We start from the raw sequence: 15,062 nt of genomic DNA on the forward strand, positions 1-15,062 counted from the left end.
CTTATTCTCTAGTATTATCTTATCATTTCTTTTATATTTAACTTGATATGGTTATTTATGATAAAGATATTTTCATTGTGGAAACCTTATCATATCTTAATATTTATGGAAAAGATAATAGAAGGATAATTTATATTCCATCTTTTGGAATATCCTTTATTATCTCTTAGGTTTTAAGGAAAGAAATATTAAAAGATATGATTTGTTTACATATCTTTATTTCGGCCATCAGGGTTTTCGACTAAACCGTGAGGTATGCTTCATTCTTCACTATAAATACTTTACATCTTACAACATTTGAAAGTAAAACCTTTAAGCATAAAATTTATTTTATTTTTAAAAGCAAAACCGTGTGTTTCAAAAGCAAGAAAAACCAATTTGCTATTTTCGAAAAAGGTCGTGTGTTTATAAACTCGTATGTTCGTTTGTTAGTTATCGTTATAAGATAATAGTGCTCAATAGATTTCTTACTTGTTCATTAACGTGAACCTTTGCAAGAATCATTAGTGCTTTCTTATTAGCGTAAGTTAGTCACTCGAGTATTTAACGGTACTCATTAAGTTACAACTAGAGTTAGTTGTACGAGTTGGGTTAGTAAATTTGTAATCCGTAGAAAGGTACTAAATTTTTTAATCGAGAATAGTGAACGTAGGTTTCGATTTCTGAAACTGAACCACTTCTAAAACTGTGTGTCTCTTTCTCTTTCGTTCGTTTGTTTATTTTGTTCTTGCCCATTCATTAGTTAATTAGTTAAAGTTTAACCAATAAACTTTAAATAATTAATTATATTCATACAATCGAAAAAAGTAGTAAAAGTTTTAAATTCTCAATTCACCCCTCCCCCCCCCCCTTCTCTTAAGTATTTTGGATCGATAGACTCTTCAATTGGTATCAGAGTCTCGTGCTCTCGATTGCCTAACCGCAAAGAGGCTGATCTATCTTTTTCTTTTTTATCTTATCGTTTTATATTCCACTGCCTATCACGTGATAAATGGATTCCAAATACCTCAAGTGTCCCGTCTTTGATGAGAAGAATTACGGGTTATGGAAAAACATGATGACTCACTATGTGAAAGGTCATGATTAGGAGTGTTGGAGGATTATCCAAAACGGACCGCACAAAATCTTAGTTGTATCCGCTGAAGGCACTACCTATGAGAAGAAGGAAGACGACTATGTCGAGGCCGACTACAAGAAAGCCGAAAAGAACTCTAAAGCAATAAGTCTATTGCAAAACGACATGACCTCTACAGAGTTTGATCGGTTCTTTTCGTGTACAACGGCCAAGGAGATATGGGATGGGCTTGAACTAGCTGATGAAGGTACTTCCATTTTTAGGAAGCACCGTATAGATCTGCTAATGCAGAAATACGAGCTATTCATTATGGAGCCTAATGAGTCGTTGGATAGCATGTCTGCACGGTTTTCAAGTATAATAAACGAACTGAAAAACCTAGGAAGGAAGTTCAATACAGAGGACATTACAAGGAAGGTTCTTAGGAACCTGACTAAAAAGTGGCGTGCCAAAGTCACAGCAATGGAGGAATCACGAGATCTTGAAAACCTATCCTACCAAGAGCTCATTCGTGCTCTCATGGCCCATGAAATTACTCTTAATAAATATGACGCTAAACCAAGCAGAGGTAAAAGTATGGCATTGAAAAGAAAAGATGTTAATTCAGACATATAAGATGAAACCGTCTTATTTGCACGCCGTTTAAAAATATGATCTTTCGAAACAAACAAGTAAAATCATCTTACAACAACAACAAGTTATCCAACAAGAAAGTAACAAAATCAAAGTCATCATTCGCAAACAGAGGTTGGTTCAAGTGTGGAGAATCTGATCACATGATCAAGGATTGTCGAACATGGGAAAAAATCAAGAACAAGGCAAAATGCGAGAAGACAAAGAAAGAGTTCAAACAAGTAATGATGGCTTCGTGATGGGGAGATTTTGACTCAGAAGATGACGAGGGATCTGAAGATGACGAAGTAGCCAACCTTTGTCTCAATAGCGTTAGTCTTGACCTAATCTCCGACAGCGACGATGAAAGCACTAACTCTCTTTCAAACTATTGCTTTCTTGGAGAATCGGACGAAGATGACGATGAAGAGGTAAGTTATTTGGAACTCAAAAAATGCGTTAAGAAATTGTCTAAAAGTGCCCTAAAAGAATTTTTTGAGCAATCCCTCGATAAATGTCATGAACATGATTTGGAATTAAAAGATCTGAAAGAACAGATTCTTGATATTGCAAAGGAGAATCATACTCTAAAGGCCAAAGCTAAGAAGCTGAAATCTAAAGTTACAGCTGATAAAGCTACAACATTAGATACTACAATGGCTGAAAAGAAGGAATTAGAGTCCAAGGTTATAGCTAATGAAGCTATAACTTCAGGCCTAAAGCTTAACATTAAGCACCTTCAAGCCAAAGTTATAGCTAATGAAGCTATAACCTTAGAACTTAGAAAAGCCAAAGAAATTTTAGAGACTAAGGTCACATCCAATGATGTAGTGATCTTAAATCAAAAGAAAGAGATATATTCTCTCTCAAAGCAATTAAAGGAATCTAAAACTGACATGATCAATGTTAAGAAACAAAACTCGGACGTTGTATTCATTCTTAACAAAAGATTCCAAGGCTTTCGTGATAATTTCAAGAAGGATAACGATGTAGATCACACGAAATGTCTAGAAGAAATCAAAACCCTAAAGGACTTACTCTTACATGCTAGGAACGTCCATGATAAGTGGGAAGGTAGCACAAAAGTCCTAAACTTTCTAACCGAATAATCTGACAATAATATGGAGATGGGGTTAGGACATGAAAGCTATAGCCGTAGAGATCACTCTAAATGCAAATAAACACCTTCGGATTTTGATTTCAGAATAAGGAAATATGCTGATGTTCCTGAATATCTGATTTGCAATTACTGTGATCATACGGGTCACATCCAAAACAATTGTGTCAAAAGAGCGCATGATATACGAAGAAATACCGACCATGCTAAATCGGTTAACACAAAATTCGAGGATGATGAATCCCCCATAGATGAACCTAACGAACAAAGGAATAACAACTTTTGTTGGTTCTATGACATGGCTTTTGACTACGCCAAGAAACCTAGCACTTCACAAACTCCTTGTCGACCTAATCAAAGCAAACCCATTCATAAGGAAAACAGTCAAGTTTGGGTACGAAAGGATTTAGTATATAGAGTAACTAATCATAAGGGACCCAACCTAGCTTGGGTACCTAAAAACTGTATCTAATCCTTTCTGCAGGTAGTAGTGAAAGAAAACAATCTATGATAGCTTGACAGTGGATGCTCAAGACACATGAATGGAGATAAGAATTTGTTTCTTTCACTCAAACCTTTCAATGGAGGAAAGGTGACGTTCGGAGACAATAAAAAGGGAAAAGTGATTGGTGTTGGCAAAATTGGAATTTCTAAGTCACACGTTATCAGTAATGTCTATCTAGTGGATGGTCTAAAGCATAACTTGCTTAGCATATCTCAACTATGCGACAAAGGTAATAAAGTTGTTTTTCATATTGATGGATGTCACATTATAATTGGAGGAACAAGCAATGTTATTCTTGATGTCCATAGGAAAAAGAATGTGTATATGGTAGATTTAAATGCTGTGCCTACTAACTCTTTTACGTGTATGAAAGTTACACTTAATGATCCCTGTCTGTGGGACTTGGTTGAAGGGTTACCTAAGATCAAGTTCGACCAAGAAAAAATGTGTGACACGTGTGCTAGGTGCAAACAAGTGAGATCATCGTTCAAAACTAAAAGAGTAGTAAGAACAAATCAAGCTTTGGAACTGGTACACATGAATCTATGTGGTCCTATGAAGGTGAGGAATAAAGGAGGATCCAGGTATGTCTTTGTCCTCGTGGATGACTACTCAAGGTACGTATGGCCTATCTTTCTTCACTTAAGATTAGACTTTTGATGAATTTGATGGTCTTATAAAACTTGTTCAAAATAAATATAAGACTAATCTTGTATCTATTCGTACGGATCATGGAACTGAATTTGATAATCAAGCCTTTATAGAATATTGTAGAGTTAATGGTATAGGACATAACTTTTCTGCACCAAGAACTCCTCAACAAAACGATGTCGTTGAACGTATGAATAGAACACTAGAAGATATGGCTCGTACAATGCTTTTGTATAGTGGTCTACCTTGTAACTTTTGGGCTGAAGCCATTAGTACTTCTTGTTATATCCATAACCGTGCTACGATAAGGCCTATTACTAAGAAAATCCCCTATGAACTCCTAAGAGGTCGCAAACCTAACATCTCCCATCTTCGTTGTTTTGGGATTAAATATTTTGTTCACAATAATGGTAAAAATAGGTTAAGCAAATTCGACCCTAGGAGTGATGAGGCGATTTTCATAGGATACTCAGATCATAGCAAGGCTTACAAAGTCTTCAACAAAAGAACACTCTGTATTGAAGAAAGTGTTTACGTTATATTTGATGAAGATAATGTGTTTGATAAGCCCTTACAGGATGAGGAAGAAGACTTGGATGAACCCGACTTTCGTCTTTCTAGAGACGATCCCCCAGAATTAGAATTGGAGGACAATGAGATTGAAGGAATAAGTGATGAACTTGATCATTCTTCAAAGGACAAGAAAGAGAAAGCCAAAGTTATAGTTGATGATACTATAACATTGACTCAAAGTAAGGATTCCCAATCCAATGTTATAGGTGATGTTACTATAACATTGAATACAAATCAAGGTACAGAGTCTGAAGTTATAAACGGCTCTACTACAACACCTGGATTGGTTTTTAGGGGGAACTTCCTCCAATTCTGAGCCAAATGAAGTTGGGTCAAGCTCAAATAATGATGAAGAGCCAAGTAATTAAACCAAATGGAAATATAAGAGCTCACATCCAATGGACAATATTCTCGGAAATGTTAAGAAGGGAGTTCAAACGAGACGATACTTGAATAATTTATGCTCATTCTACTCATTCCTATCCATGATCGAACCAACAAATATCAATGAAGCTTTTGCAGAATCGGATTGGAGTATAGCCATGCAAGAAGAACTTCAACAGTTCGAACGGAACAAAGTTTGGCACTTAGTTCCTAGACCTAAGGATCGACCTGTTATTGGAACAAGATGGGTATTTAGGAATAAACTAGATGATGCTAGAGTCATTGTTCGAAACAAAGCAAGATTGGTGGTCCAAGGTTATAATCAATAAGAAGGAATATATTATGACGAGACTTTCGCACCTGTTGCTTGTCTTGAAGCCATTAAACTTCTGATAGCGTTCACAGCTCACAAAGAGATGAAGCTCTTCCAAATGGATGTCAAGACAGCAGTTCTAAATGGGTATCTACAGGAAGAAGTATTCGTAGAACAACCCCCTGGATTTAAGAATAGCAAATTTGAAGACCATGTCTTTAAATTAGACAAAGCCCTATATGGATTAAAGAAAGCACCAAGGGCGTAGTATGACAGATTATCAAAGTTTGTACTTGACAGCGAGATCTGAACTCTATGATTCGATTCGCGGCAGGTCAGCCAAATTAAGCCACCTATGCGAAGGAACCCGAGCTCGAGTAAACGGCAGCAAGATATCTGTCGAGGGTTATGACCTTTTTGTTGTTCAAATCTATGTTGATGATATCATCTTTGGATCAACCAACCGAGGTTTATGCAAGTATTTTTCTGAGTTGATGACTTTCGAGTTCGAGATGAGTATGACGGGAGAATTGAAATTCTTCTTAGGTCTGCAAATTCAACAAACTGAGGAAGGCATTAAAATCCATCAACAAAAATATATCAAGGAATTTATTCGAAAGTTCGATATGGAAAATTCTAATTCTATGCCTACTCCGATGGTTGCAGATAAGAAGTTAACTTTAGTTGAAGATGGAAAACCTATTGATGAAACAACTTACCGTGGGATGATAGGGTCGTTACTATATTTAACTGCAAGTCGACCAGATATCATGTTTAGCATATGCGTTTGTGCGAGATATCAACCATCTCCTAAAAAGTCGCATATGACGGCCGTAAAAAGGATCTTACGATATTTAATTGGAACGGCTAATCTTTATTTATGGTATCCAATGGAGTGTAATTTCGACTTGGTCGGTTATTCTGATGCCGACTACGCAGGATGTTCACTAGACAGAAAAAGTATGTCAGGTGTTGCCACGTTCGTTAGACCTTGCATTATTACGTGGGGTTCAAAGAAGCAGAATTCAGTTGCCCTTTCAACTGCTGATGCCGAGTATATCACTGCAGGACTGGTATGTACTCAATTATTATGGCTTAAACAACAATTACGTGATTATGGTGTTGACGTAGGATGCATTCCCATTTTATGTGATAATACGAGTGTGATCATTATTTCTAAAAACCCCACACAACATTCACGTACCAAACATATTGAAATTAGACACCATTTTATTCGAGACCTTGTTAATAAAGGGAATATAAAACTTGAATTTTGTAGTACTAAGAAACAATGGGCAGACATTTTGACAAAATCATTAGCTAGAGAACGATTTGAGACTTTACGGTTGGAAATCAGTTTAATCAGTGGTACCTAAGCTTCCATATGTGTTTAATATCTTAATGACTTACTAGTAAAGATTAAGATTATATGGTTGTGTCCGTATATTGCGTTGCATGAATATTTGCGTTATAGAAATTTATTTATCGTATATATTCTATTTGTATCTTAGAATTATATTGGAATACAAACTTTATCTTGTTTCCAAAAATTAAGATACACCATATTTATTTTACTTTCCAAATTTTATAAAAAATCTCTCCTATATTGTTATACATATCTCGTCCAACATCCTATTTCTACTCTTATATTACTTACCAAATTTAATTCATCCACTACCACCCACTTACCTAAAACTAGACTCAACCTAGACTCTATAATTAACCTAGCCGTGTAACTATTACCATATAACCCCACTTGCTTTACTTTTTCTCTTATCAAAAGATTTCACAAATCCTTCACCCATCACCATCATCATCATAGTCAACCATCTTCTTCACCATGAATCCACCCCATGCAAAAACACGGTCCACCACCGAAATCCAAATAATCAACCATCACAACAACCATCCAATAATCCTAATTCCTCTACGTTTCCTTCATCACACCCACAACCTCTCCTCCTCTGTTTCACGGTCAGGATGATACGGTGTCCGAGGGAAAAAGGCGCCATCTTTTCAAGGGAAAGAACAAGGTTATTATAGATGAAGTTAATGAGGTTCATGAACCCGAAATCATTGTTAGGAATGGTATTTCGAGAACTCTGTTTCGAGAAGCCTAGAAAAGAGTGACAAGAGAAGGGTTCAACCGAGTTCGGTTGACAAAAGATGAGAGTGTTCTTGTGTCTCGGGTCTTGCCGTATTCAATCCATGGAGGAAGGTATTACCCTAAGCCTTGGTTGACAACTATTCCGTCTCTTAAATTTTTTGTCGACTTTCTTGATTTTCAAGATTGTGGTCATATTAGTCAGTTTTCAGGTCCTATATATCCGGTGGAAGTTGTTCAATTTTTCGCTACAGTAAAAGTTAAGAAAGGGTTGTTGCATGCGACCGTCAATGGTGTTGATGTGAGGGTTTCTGTTGATGATTTTTGCTCTGCTTTTTTGGTTCCTCATGATGTAATCAATGTTAACTCGAGTCTTGAATGGTCTAATGTGGACAGTGAGAAACAATTAGCTATTAGACAGTATTTTGAGGAGGTTGGGTCGGATGGTGGAAACATTATAGATCGTCCTCTTTCGGTAAAAATCAAATTTCTTTTAAATTTTCTATGGAACACGATTGTGCCGAGAATGAGAGGAACGGATAAGGTATAGAGTTATGAGGTGATTATTGTTTACTCTTGGTTGGAGGGTCAGAAAATTAACTTGGTGAGTCTTGTGCTAAACCGTATTGTTCAAATGAGTCTCACGGTCACCAAAGAAAATTTTGTACCACCATTGATATTCCATATAGGATGTGGATATCAAGGTTGTTGAAAATCAAACAAGTTGTAGGACAGGATAGTTACAGTGTTACTGTGAAGGATTGCATGTGTGATCGGCTAATCAAGTTGATGGGTCTCGGGTTTGATGGAACCGAATTGGTGCTTTTAAAGAATGTTGAAAAGGTTGCTAGTGATGCGGGTATGGGACCTATGGGTGCTAAAATAGAAAGTTTTATGGGTTCTTTAATGGAAAAATTCGAAGAGCAATCCACAACCTTAGCCATGGTTTTGTCACAGGTTGGGACCTTTCGGTCCTCAGATGGAGGTTTGGACTGTGCTCGGGTATATGGTTGGATGGATGGGATTGACAAAAGATTTTCGGTTTTGAGAGGGAGTTAAAGGCAATCCGTGGGGAAGTGTTCTCACATGGAGATCATCTCTCCTTCCTCACTAGTCAAGAAGGTGCGTTAGTGATGCACGGGAAAGCTATGGCGGCCGATCAATCGCTTACTTTGGAGGAAACGAAGGCGTTGTCGTTGAAGGTTCTTAACTTTGAACGAAGTCTTTAAATTCTCGCTACTCTTGTGAGGAGTTCGTTTGACCGTCTTGATGCTTTGGAACACCGCACTCGTCCCGACTATGTTAACCCGTATAAGACCCGCAACATTTGACTTTGCCTTTTACCAAATGTAGCACTTACCATTATGAGCTTTCTTTTATTTTCATTCTCTAATGGTTTATTTTGCAAACTCTCTTATTCGGCTCATTTTGGCATATTACTTGTGGTTATGGCCCATGTAATTCTAAAACATGTTATCATTCGGCCCATTGGCTTTAGACATGTTTTTCTTTTAAGTTTGTATGTTACTTTAATTTCTAGATGATTATGCTTATATGTGGTTTATTTGCTCATTATATCGTTCGTATCTCTTGTCTCGTCTTATATTATTCTAGTCATTTGATGTTTGTTCTTTACTTTTCGATATTGTCAAGAGGGGGAAAGAACGTCTATGGTAAGCACCTACCTAAGTTTGCCCTTTGTCAAGACCAATTGTCTCTTAAACTTCTTTAAGTTCGATTTATGATAATCGTGCTGATCTTGCGTTGATCTTTATTATTAAGATAATGGTATTATATTGAGGGGGAACTTTATACTTAGTCACAATTGTAGGAGACATTCCATCATCAAAAAGGGGGAATTTGTTGAACCATATAGTATATATGTTTATGTTTTGATGATTTCAAGTGTGCTTTATATTCTATATACTCGTTGCACATAATTGTTTGTTTAAGTCTTTTAGATTTGACTTATTCATTACGAGCAATAAAGAAGAATTATGATGGAAGTATATCGTGATCAAGCCTCAATCAAAGATCAAGATTATCTAAGAGTTATTCAAGCATTATGAGAAGACGAAGTCCGTCTAAAGATTAATCAAGCTTGGTTGATGAAGTAGCCTATGCTCGAAGATCCCCTAAAAAGATTAGAATAGTATAGGTGATTATCTCATAATGATAACTAAAAGTGAATTTTTTATTCTGGTAAAGTTATAGCTTGGCAGCCATAACATTACTAGTGAAAGAGCTCAATGTTATAGATCTTCTACTATAACATTGAGATGCTAAGTTTATACAACACCTCTTAAAATATTTTCAAATTGTTTTTGAAAAAAGTTTTTGTCTCTTTTAAATGTTTTAGCAAAAGTGTTTATTAGATAAGCCCGGTTTAATTTGGAGTTTGGCTTTATGTTAAACGTGTGATTAGTAATTGTGGACAACGCCCGCAGGAACTGCGTCCGCGGGATCCACACGAGGCATAATCGACTCGAGGTTCTTTCGAATCGAATTAAGACAAATTAGAGTCGTCACCAAGTTTTTTGGGAACTTGGAACCGTTCAAGTCAACTTTACACCTTTCATCGAAAAGCATAAAGCCGATCGACTACGAGTGATTAAAGATAAAGACTTGTACCCTATATCACTCGATTTGAATGACTCTCGTAATCCAATGGTATTTAGACGGATCCACAAACCATAGATCTTGAGTAAGGGGTGAGGGTACGTGTTAGGAAGCCCATAAGGACACCTAACCCCGCCCGTCGATAACGGCCTCTACTAAGTCAAGTGTCGGATTTCAAACAAGGTCATAGCTACTACAATATGTGATATGCAAACATCGTTTTAAAACCCTAACATGTGACAACAATTTCTATGTCGTTTTAGATGCAACTAAACTAACTTTGTCAAAGTTGTAATTTAGCATGTGGGTTGATTGATCTAACAACATACAAAACAAAGCAAACAAGGCTTAGGGGGAATGGGGGAGCCGTTGGGATCTATCCTATTACAACCCAGGCATTTCATGCCGACACAACGATAAATTAAAGATACAACGCGATCTAAAATACAACGCTATACACAAAACCGTACATGACGCATTACACGGCCATTCGGCCTAGGAAACCGTGCACAAAGGGGTGGCCCACGGCTTACATGACTCACGGCCTTGGGTCACTCCTCGTAATGTGTGCTTTCACTTAATCTTATCGAATTAGACATTGGGTCACACACCAAAGCATGCATTAGCATAAATCGGGCCATGTTGCTTTAAACAACATGCGATTTACTACGCTCTTACATGCATTGGGGCACAACCATCTAACCAAACAAGACTAAGGTTTTTGAAAGAGGTTTTGACTCGATAAAAGAAAGATAGCTTGAAAATTACAAACAAACTAACAAACAAGACTCGATAAACAAAGTAATTACAAGATACGAAATAACGAGATAAAGATGAGAAATAACGAGAAAAGGGACTATAAGGACACGGCCAAACACGGCCTACACGATCTAGCATACCCTAATCCTTAGGTTAGATTCATTAGGTTAGATAGATGATTGCGAAACGGGATAGGAAACAAGTTAGAAAACGAGTTAGAAACAACGTCGATCGATTGAGATACGTCACGCCAAGGTGCATTCTACACGGCCTAAAGGGGTCAAATTAGGTCAAATTCGCTAATTAAATTAACTCATCGAGTGTTAATAACAAGGTTATAATCACGCACTCTTATATTAGCGAGAAATTATGTGAAAGAGAGAGATGTATTCAATTAAGTTACAGAATTGTTAATTAGTTTTAAAAGCTATGTCGATGTACCCTAAAGTGTCTAGTTAGGTTATTAAACTGATCTAATGTCATCTAAACGAGTTATATGTTAACAATCAGAGGTCATACTAACATGTGAATGGTCCTAGGGTGGGTCGAATTACACGAAACAAAAGAGGGGTCAAAAGCGAAGAGCGAAGTTAGAATTCGTTTTATTAATGCCCTACCTTGAACACGAGGATATGTAAATGAGACGGGTGTTACGACCGACTGATGTAGCGGTTTCTTTCCCATCTCAAGTCAACGCGGGTGTTCGTGGTGGTACTTTAACTCATACTCGGACTAAACTAGTTTCATAGTTAATAAGAACAATCGATAAACAAAAACGATAAACAAACAAAACGAACTATAAAAAAACAAACATAAAAAACGAAATAAAAGGGAGAAGAGGAGGATTTGATGCACCCTCAACCTACATGTATCGTTGACACCGTCTTGGGTCGTAATCGATCGTAGATTTTATCTCGAGAGGCCGTCGTCGACGAAGAAACAAAGCAAACAACACGTTTTTTGCAAATCTGGACATCAACTTTCAAACAGCGATTTCTCTCTCGTTTCACGGTGAAAATTCGATTTAAAAGATGTTTTGAAAACTATAAAGAGAGGAGAACAGAGATCTTAAAACAATCCTTGCTCGTTTTGAGTTATTGGGCATGAAAAACGAGCACAAATAGAATTGGACAGACAGGGAAAAGCCGCGAAAACAGAGTGTATAACACTCTGTTTTTCGAGGGAATTCGTGTACTCTCAAGGGCAATTTGGCTCGTAAATCTTTTTCTAATGTGTATATGGATATTGTATGGTTAATTTGGAACAAGAAACTCGAATTTTGATGGAGGTTTGAAGGGAGAACGAAGGGTTTCAAAGAGGACACACAAACTGATTCTCAGTTTGTAAGTCGGTTTTGTCGAGGGTTTTTGGGAGGCAATTAGGGTTTTTTTCTGGAGTTTAAAGCTTGTAAGTGAAGGTAGTATGTATGGAGAACTTAGAGGAATGAAAGTATGGCAGAGGGGAGGTATTTATAAGGTGTTAAAGTAGGGTAAAAGAGAACAACAAGCAGTCGGGCTCCCTGTTTCGCTGCTGCTGTCCAGCAGCTTTCATGAGCTCGTGTAGGGTTTTTGAGGGGTGTTTCTAGGTGGGAAAGGCATGTTAATATGTTTAGGATAGTCAGGTGTGGATGGGTGGTCATGGGCATGGGTTTGGTAGCCGTTTGGAGCGGGTTTGGAAGTGTTTGATTGGGCTCGGGTTTGGAGAACGAAAACAGGGGGGCTGCTTGTTGCGTGTGGTTTGTGAAGGGGTTTGGACGTGGGTTGCATGGAAAAGGGCTTGGAATTATAGCTTGATATATGGGCTAGGTGGGAGGTGAGATATGGGTCGCATTGGAGTCGAATACGGGGCAGTTTTGGTGTCGGATTTGGGGTGCAATGCAAACAGAGCGGCGAAGGTGGTGTTGGGCTGTTTGGGACGTGATTTGGGAGGGCTAAGCCAGGGTTTTGTGGTGGGTTTTGGCTGGGATTTGAACACGGGTTGGAGGAGAGCGGATTGGGCCGAAAGTGCGTCGAAAATCCAGCCCAAATCAAGTAGAAAACGAGCTCAAAAATCGCGTATAAAACCGTCGTAAAAAATCGAGTTCTTCAAATACGGTTTATAAACGATATAAATTGATTTTTCAAATCAAATAACTAAAGAATGATTTTTCAAATCAAAAATATATTTTATTTTCAATAAAATAAATTTAAGAAAATAAATTCAAATTAAAACAATAAAATGAATTCACTTTAAAAAAAACATTTAATTTAAATATCATTTAAATTAATAAAATACTTCGTCGACAACGCTCCTTGTACATCGTAAAACGAGCCCAAATAATGACAATGACAACTAAAGAATACATGTGTCCTATCATCATCGGGTGTTTGTCGGGTTCTCTATAAATTCCAATATCGACGGATACGGGTAACTACAGAGCCCCCACTTTGACTGAGGCTTGGACAAGGCGAAAGTCAAAGTATACCCCAGGTCCCTTTCGACCTGAGGATTCTGCGGGTCGTTTATAGTCCATTAGACTTGCGTATATAAGCTCGCCAGCCATAAGAAGAGATCATACCTGAAACTTCGTCGGGGATTAACTCTTGCTTCTGTTGCGTCAAATTGTCATCATTGGTCGTCGACCCATAAATTGCATATATGGTGGATTGAGCCTTATCCTTAGGCGCCTACGTATCCGTTTCTGACGGAATCAAACCCGCGTCGTAGTTCGGCAACTGCTGACACATGCCCAAAGTTTATCATTTGCTGGCGTATGTCCAAAATTCATCATATGCTGACATTTGCCCAAAATTTATCATCTGCTGGCGCTTGTCCGAATGGGACGGGACTTTCCAAGGAAGTTGCCGCCGCTTTCATCATTTGCTTTCAGCTACGGAATTCTTCCATTTCATACTCTTGTATTGAATTGAATTCTTGGTGGATGTCATCCTTTACATCCTGATAATGGTCTCTGAAGCCAACGGCTTCAGAGCCCCCAGTTTACAATGGCTCTAAAGTCGAAGACTTTAGAGCTCCCAGTTGAAGCATATCCTGCTATATTTGAAACACAAAAACGTACTAGCAATAATCATCAGATAAGCACATTTGGATCATCGATCTTAAAATTGGATTATTTGAAAGATTGGGCCATCGACCCGAACATTGAATTTGAATTTTTTGAATAATTGGGCCATCGACCCGAAGTTTAAATTTGACATCACTTGGTATGTTGGGCCATCGACCCTTCAAAAATTGAATTTGACATTTTGAATTTCGAAAGATTGGGGTCATCGACCCGAAAAGATTCCACTACTTGGATCATCTATCCATAATTCGCAAAAAGTTTGTGGAATTTTGGAATTTTGAAATTGAAATTTTGAAATTTTTTGAAATCTTGAAATTTTTTTGAAATCGAACCTTGATGGGTGAGCATGAAATACGACTCAGACACTCCGTATGACCCGTAAACAACGTGGGCGTAGCCCGCTACCGTAAAACAAAAAAGGAAAATAAAATCGTAAGTGTGCACGGGTTGTAATTCAAATATTGACTTGTTGGGGGTAGAAAGGTAAATTGGCCAATCCGACGCACCCAAAAGATGACAAATGGGAATCACAAGGTCGTCGAACTTGGGACGGGGATTTCGTATGGCATGGGAATGCTCCCGAGGGCACACGGGAATCAAGATCACTTGGCATTGACAGGGTGGATTAAACTCACGGAGCAACAACGTTGGCTTCGCCTTGACACTAAACACAGACTGATTTTATGAGAACACTTAGACAACACACATGACTTTTGTCGGGAACATTCTGTCACTCTTCTCCTCGCCTCCTTTCTTTTCAGCGAGTTTCATCATTTCTTGCCACCGCCTTCTTTCTTTTCAGCGGGCTTTTACTATTTTTGTCCACGCCTTCTTTCTTTTCAGCGGGTTTTTCATATTTTCTGTTCCCAACACAAACCCACATCTATGTGACTCAGCATCTTTGCCTAAACCGTTAGATAAAGCTCATTCTGAGACTTGATACTATTCATCCGAACCTATATCCTTATCCTAGCCTACATCGAGTGCTAAGACCGACTCAAACAAAGGTGGCTTCATTTGGACTTGGTTAGGACCCGTAAGAAACCGACAAGGTGACAACTTGGTTGATGAGTGGATTGAATCCCTTATTATGAAGGACTGCCTACGTATTCGCGTGGAGCGAAATAAAATCCGACGTAGTTCGATCAAGGTGCATAAACTTGGCATATTGATTGTGTGTACACACTCGAAGGTTTCACCTAAGGTATCATGTCGTATCCCATTCTAGCCTGTAAGGTACCGTTAAATCCCGTGTCTAGGTTTGGTACAAAAGGTTGTGGTTCTTT

Source organism: Silene latifolia, chromosome 11, assembly GCF_048544455.1.
Source record: "Silene latifolia isolate original U9 population chromosome 11, ASM4854445v1, whole genome shotgun sequence".
Lineage (NCBI taxonomy): Eukaryota > Viridiplantae > Streptophyta > Magnoliopsida > Caryophyllales > Caryophyllaceae > Silene > Silene latifolia.